Source organism: Corvus brachyrhynchos, unplaced genomic scaffold (genome assembly GCF_000691975.1).
Source record: "Corvus brachyrhynchos isolate BGI_N302 unplaced genomic scaffold, ASM69197v1 scaffold255, whole genome shotgun sequence".
NCBI lineage: Eukaryota > Metazoa > Chordata > Aves > Passeriformes > Corvidae > Corvus > Corvus brachyrhynchos.
In genome coordinates this window covers 8,026,350-8,033,397 of record NW_008238358.1, presented here as the reverse complement: position 1 = coordinate 8,033,397, position 7,048 = coordinate 8,026,350, and the positions used below count along the sequence as shown (strand labels likewise).

Here is a 7,048-nt window from a genome sequence, read left to right as displayed (position 1 = left end):
ATGTAGTAAAGAAGACTTCAACAACCCCAAAACCATAAAGAACCTTGCTTTCAAGATGAAAGATGGAAAATTAAAAATTTCATAGTAACATTTATGGGCAAGAAGATTTTAAGTGCCTGAAAGCTAATGATCCTTCAACACTAAGTACTGTCTCCATGATAGCTCTAGTTCCATGACTATAATTACTCAGTAGCACAACACATGCTGTTCGGCCAACTAGGATTTCCGAAAAGATGTAACACATTCAAAACACCATCGAATTTCACTAATCCCTGTTTTTCAAATAGGCTCTAATAAGATTTAATGCTAGTAGTCTTTCAAGAAACAGATTTAACTAGGGAGTCAAGGCTAAAATATATTACTATCATGGGTTAGGAATCTTTACATTCAGAAAGAAAAAACATGGCATATATCTGATTATTTGATAAAAGAATGTCAAAAAATCACATCAAGGTGAAGAGGAAAGTTTTGAAAGGATCAATACTGACAAACTATGAAAAACACTGATGTGTTGCTCAGTGATCCTCAGTAAAGCTGAGTAAGAAGTTTCAGACAAATTAGAAACTTCATTCTAACTCTGTGTCCACACCTGGACTTGAACATAAAAATCATCTAATTGTTTTTGCAAGTAAATCAGAACCACTGATATGTCAGCTTTAGGACTGTCAACTCCCTTGCCCAAAGCTCCCCAGAACAAACTTTGAACAGGGCAACCCACTAGTTGGATGTCAGACAAACTTTAGCCACCATGGTAATGGCTATTTTAAAGCAGCATCTCTCCTTTTGTCTGCTAATGCTCGTTTCACTTGGAAGGGGTAACTCCATGCCCACTCCATATTCCAGTTCCCAGATCTGAGTCATCCTCCACCTTTTGCCCTCTGTGACTGTGCAATTATTTAAAAGTAAAATGCTAAAAGAGGGATTGAAATGATCTCTCCTGTCCCCTCCTTCTAAAATCTTAATACAAGTATTTTTAAAATCCATTCTCTCATGCCTACAATTCTCTAATAAATACCAGTCCTATATCAAAAGTTATAATTATCTATTTTGTTGGTTATAAAAGCATTTAATCTAAACACGTTGTCTCCTTCAGATATCCACTTACAGCTGTGAAAAATTTTATTTTCATATAGCTTTAGTTTTCAGCTATTTCACTGGGTTTTTTAGGTCACAGCAAAAAAACCCCAGTGTATTCATTTCTCATCTTATTTCAAATATGCTGAATAAGTTTATCAGATAAAAAAATCTGACCAATTCTTTGATTTATATCATTTCTTAAGAGCTGATTTTTCGATTAAGCAATTGCCAAAGCAAGCTATATCCAAGTATTCCATGACAAACACAAGAGACTTAGACTTGCAGCAAGAGACTGAGGCTTAGACACACTTCCACCCATAGTAAACATTAGCATTTACATTCCTCTCTTCAAAAGGTGTCAAGAATGACATTGTCACAGAACCACTTTTTCCATTATCCCCTGTAAAAAAAAATTTAAAATGATCAAATAGAAGAATGTTTCTGTGAGGTAGCTAATGTAAAAAGTGACTTGTGCTACAATGACATAGAAAATGTTCATAACTGGCATTTGAGGAAGGGCAATGACACCGATTATTCTATCACAGACTAATCTGCACCATGTGAAATTATGTTCCAGTGTGATAACCCATGACCCCTAACAAGGATTAGACAGATGTGTCACAGCTGGTTACTACCTGAAGCCAGTAGGTACGTAGTGCACCGAGCAATGGCTGTGTGGGATGCAGGGGTGTTTACAAAGCACAGCACAGCTGCAGAGAGATGCAAAGCAGTTGTAGCTGCCTGGGAGAACAGAAGCATTACAGTCAGATCAGTGTGGCCTTGCCTCCAAAACACTGATTAAAAAACTTCTTTTTCCCTTTTCTCCTTCCTGCTTAGGCCCATCTGATGCAAGGTGTAGTCATGAGTTGAGCATATTATTGAGTGTGGGTAACACACAGAAACAGAAGGCTGGGTTTCTCCTGGGCACCCCGGGTTCATTCTGCCCATGGTCAAAGGGAGCTGGATGCAAGTCTACCTTTCTTCCACAATACTCTGCTCTGGCTATGCCTTGTTGCATCAGCTTGAGCACATGCCCTTCAGGTGAGCAGCCACTAGCTCCATTCCCTCCATGATCCAGGTACATCTATTTTAAGAGACTGAGAGAAAATAGAAAAATCAAAGAAGAAGGATGGGGAGAGCACTGATAAGCAGTGAATAAGGCAGGAGAGGAAAACTAAGGGAAATGCAACTGTTGTAGACAGGTATGACATGGGGAGGAGAGGGAATTACAAAAGAACTTGGTCTTCAAGAAGTCAGAGAGGACACAAGTGAGAACAACAAGAAAAAGAAGCTTCAATAACAAGGGAGAGAGGAAAACATTATGGAAACTGTCCTGTCATGACAGGTCAGAAAAAAGGACAGGACAGACAGCAGCACACCTGGAAATAAAAACTGGTGGTGAAACATGAGGAAGGGCAAATGAAGTATGCTTTACAGTGTGCTGGGTTTGTGATGATGGTAGAACAAAGAGGAAATGCAAGGAAAATAGCTGGATAATGAACCTGAGTAAGGGATGAATCATGAAGTGTTGGGAAGCTGGATGTCACATTCATTACAACATTGTAACTGATTAAGATGTCAATCTCATGTGGGTAAGGCAGCGCTTCCTAAAGCTGAGTTGGGCATGATATCCTGCCAGGGTTGTGTGGATGCTTTGTACTGTACACCACAGATAGAACCCCCTGCAGCCCAATCAGAGTCTTTCACTTATAGAAGTAACTCTTCTTTTAATCCTAATCACCTTTAATAGCACCCACTCTCAATTCTCCTTTCTCACTCAATCAGTGTCCTTCAACAAGTCTTCTCTTGTTCTGCTGCCATAACTGCAATTCACAGAACCCTGCATTATGCTATAGTTAGCTATGTTTATTTGCACATGCATTTTAATGGATAGTCTGAATATAGCACTGGGTTAAAGTCAGGGACACACTAATCGAATGTGAAGCACAACACAGAAAAGACAGCATTCAAATGAGAGTTTGCTTGCTAACACTGCAAGCATATGAAATTCAAGAATCATATATCTATCTTACACTTTGTTCCTGTCCAGGATATATGGGCCTGACTCACTATTTGCTGATTGGACACCACCAGCACCATCTCATGGAGATGAACTTGGTAAGCTACAGCTACTTAGATAAAACAGACCCCACCCATCTAGAAAGACCAACATGTCCTGAGTCAAGAGGCTCCCCGCACATTTCCTGTTCCATGGTGCTTGTAAAGGATTTTCACTTATTCATTGGCTTAGCAGCAAAGAATACTTTTTATGTTTGCTGAAGCTTCTATGCTGCACTCATGCTTATATCCCAGGCAAACTCAAGTCCCTGAAATCCTAGCTGGATATGGGGGGAAGGTCATCAGACACACAGAAGAGCTCATATCATTCTCAGCTTCCCAATGGTCTGTAACTTCATTCATTGTCAGGCCAGGGAGGGGGCCAAATGAGATCAGAGAGCATCTAACACAGCAGATTTATACAGGCTGCACTCACTGCCTTTTCCTGCCATGCAGTGTGGATAGAGCATCCATCCAAAGAATAAGAACCGTCTTTCAATAAATGCCTTAAGAATATATAAGTGTAACATATTTCCAGGAAAACATATTCCAACTTTGGGTCTCTAGTGACACATGAGGCAGAAATAATATCAGCTAGGAAAAACAGGACCAAAAGCAAAGATGTTCTTAGTGATACACAAAATTCTAATTAAAATGTCTCAGCAAGCATTGAAGTTTATTTGCTGCTGATATTGTGACATGCATACTGAATTTAATGTGTAATCAGTGCTAATCCATTCCAACCCATGCAATATCAGCAACATTAAAGCAGACCACAAGTAGAATTACACAAATAATGAGTACAGCTCAGAAAGACAATTTAGAAAGGTCCTTAAATATCATCCAAGACTACGGCAAGATTAAAGAAATTCTGTGACCCCAGAAAACTGTCTTGCTCTCCTTCAGGCCTAATTGAAATCTGCAGCTGGGTGCAGTACTTGTTCCTTTTAACAAGATATCCCTAGTAAGGAAAAGTGTCAACACAACTGTTATAATTATTTCTATGTTAACAATAAAGATTCTTCATGCCTGCCTACAGTCCAGACCAGGAGTTGTGTGTCTGTAGAAGCCTAATTCATTTGTTCTTCTGGAAACAAGAACATATATATTTGGAGGGGCTTACTTTTCTTGCTCCTGTTGCTTCATTTGTTCTTTATAAACAGATATATCTGTACACTTTTAAGATCTCTTAGAACGTATATATTGTTTCATATTATAATTTGCTTATAATTTAATTGATGCCAAAACAGAAGCACCTACAAACATTTTTAATTATCCAGCTTGAGATTACCTACTCATGTGGTTTTATTTTTAAAAATGTATCTCAATAGCTTCCTTAAGGATCAGGAGCACCAGCTGAGCAATCAGTTAATGATTTTTATCATAATTACAAGATTTAGCATCTGTCAGACCAAAACCTGTTTCCTAAAGAACAGAAGGCCTGACCTTGACTAGAAAATAAATCTCAAGTCACAATTATGAAAATTATAATTTCTCCCTTTTCCACGAAAAGCTTGCCAAGAAAGTTAAATGAATTTCAGAAATATGTAGGGACACTGCTGTTAAATTACATGGAAATCTGAATATAAAAATTCCTTCATGATTTTTTCCAAAGTATTCTAAAATCCAAGTCAAGCATATTTTAATCTTGCACTGGTACAGACCTGCTTGCTTCTCTAAAAGGCCACCAAAATGCCACTGAAGTTAAAATGGATGAGTTAACCTTTTGAAAAGTACTCACAGCACCACAATTATTCTGACCTTTGACTGTACAATCCTTTTACTTTGCTAGCTATTCATTTAATGCCCATTTGTAATTTTTAAAATTATTACTACACGACTGAAAACATTTGTTTAGCAATCCATCACCATGACATGCAGCAGTTTGCAACAATGAAGGATTTTGGTACAGGCAGTTTTAATTATTTAACCAATAATAAATAAGGCAAGGACTATATGTAGGGGAGGCAAAAACTACAGGAGGTGTGGAAGCCCACAGAGAATTGCTGTGAAATGTTTTCACAAGCATCTTAATGCATAAAGCTGTTTTGATAGATAAATAAGTGTTGAGATTAAGAAAAAAAAAAACCACAAAGGAAAAACACAAAACAAAACCCTTCCAGCCACCCTCCAAAAAACTGATGTGGTTGTGGCCCATCCTTCAGCAGTAGAGAAGAAAGGCTCATCTCCACAGCCCTGGGGACTTCACTTCAGCTGTAAGAGGAGAGAAATGGTCTGGATTCCACTAAATCCTGTACAGCTAATGTAGAACAAGAATTCTTACCTTGATTCTCTTCATAATGAAATAGAACTTGCACTGACTAGCACAAAAATGTTATCAACAGTCATGAAACAGCAGTCTATCCCCCCACTTCTTCCGAGTTTGGTGATTGATAAAGATTACCAGGAACCTTTCTCCTCCACTGACAACAATTCACCTGTTGATCTTTATCAGCAGCCTACTAGTTGAAGCACTGGTGACAGTACATTTTGGTCAGCAATGTGACTCCACAGCTCAAGTGATCTCTTGGGCACTTGTATATCTCCAGAAGACCTCTTCTACGTGTCCCCCTCTCTTAAATGTAGAGGATCTAAGTTTGCAAGGCCATTTCAGAGAGATAACACCCAGTGCAAAAGGTTGACAAAGTCAGAACACACTTTTGCCCAAATCCCATGTTGAAATACATTCATAAAGGGAGAGGAAACAGACTCTGATGCTGAAATATATAAATCAGATGTGAAATTATGACATCCAGCCAGCAGAAGAGCATAACAGCAGCACCAAAACAAAACTAGTATTTATTACTAAGTTCCACTGGCTATGGCAGTACCTTTTAACTTACTTCTCAGTAAGAACCAATGAGTAAAACTAGGTCTTAAAAATCATTCGTGCACTGATAAATATAAAGGCCAGAAGGCAAAAGCATCCAGAAGTCAGCAGTTCTGTCACCTACACTTCTGTAAGCACTTCCTTATCAACTGGAAATTTTTGAAACTGTAAAATAGAAAAATGTCAGTTCTAAAAGAATGCAAATTAGACAACTTAAGCAAAGTAAGACAAAAAATGTATCATGAGCCAACTGCTAGATATTGAATAATTTTCAGCAACTGCAATGCACCAACCCTGAAGGCAACAACAAAACCCATTGTAAATCACAGCCAGTGTATGTAGCTCTGTTTAAGAAAGTGTTCAGACACAGTTTGATTAACAACATTATTAACTGTTCCATAGGAATCTTAGAATAGCTAACTCTCTCTTACAGCAAGAAAACACAAAAGAAGCCTATACTTCATTTTAGGTTATTTTAATGCTACTGTATTATTTACTGCAACTCTAATGTCTCTCATTTATTTAACATTCTCCAGCTATGCATTAAAAAGGAAATCTGAGTGTTTACGGTGAATATCATTTCAGCATTGACTAACCTCTCAGCACACAAGAACTGTGACAAGTCAGTCCTACTTTCAAACTTTGACAAGATTTTTAATAACTAAAGAAGCAAAGAAACTTCCAAGAAGTTCACTAGAAACATGACAACTTATACAAGAGAAAAAAATAAAAACCCTAGAAACAAGACATTGTAATGGAAGGGAAAAAGCAATCACTGAATTTTCTAAAGAGGTGAGAAAATTGACATGTAGGCAGGTTTAAATCACAGAGGAAATAAAGTAAATATCAAATGAGGAAAGCTGACTGCTGCATCCCAGTGGAAATGTCTTAAATTAAAGCAGAGAGATGCAAGAGTGAGAAACTTACAACAGTAACCTTTTGAGATCAGGTCTGCATTACAAAACTATTTGAAAAGGATAACTAAACCCTCATCCTGTTCCGTCCTGTGTACATGGTTCAGAATTAAAGGCTGGTATCGAGACAATTCCTTCTCTGGCTTTTCTCAATAGTCTTAACAACAGG

At 37.9% G+C, this 7,048-nt stretch overlaps 1 protein-coding gene across 10 annotated transcripts in view; it reads left to right on the top strand.

The window, feature by feature from the left end:
* Window positions 1-7,048, top strand: part of B3GALT1 (beta-1,3-galactosyltransferase 1) — a 112,846-nt gene that overhangs the window by 32,715 nt on the left and 73,083 nt on the right. The window contains exon 3 of one of the 10 annotated variants that reach the window (XM_017735696.1): window positions 3,128-3,195. The exons of the other annotated variants lie outside the window; for them this stretch is intronic. The gene's annotated coding sequence lies outside the window, so the exon portion shown is untranslated. The remainder of the gene's footprint in view (window positions 1-3,127; window positions 3,196-7,048) is intronic. 10 annotated transcript variants of the gene reach the window in all.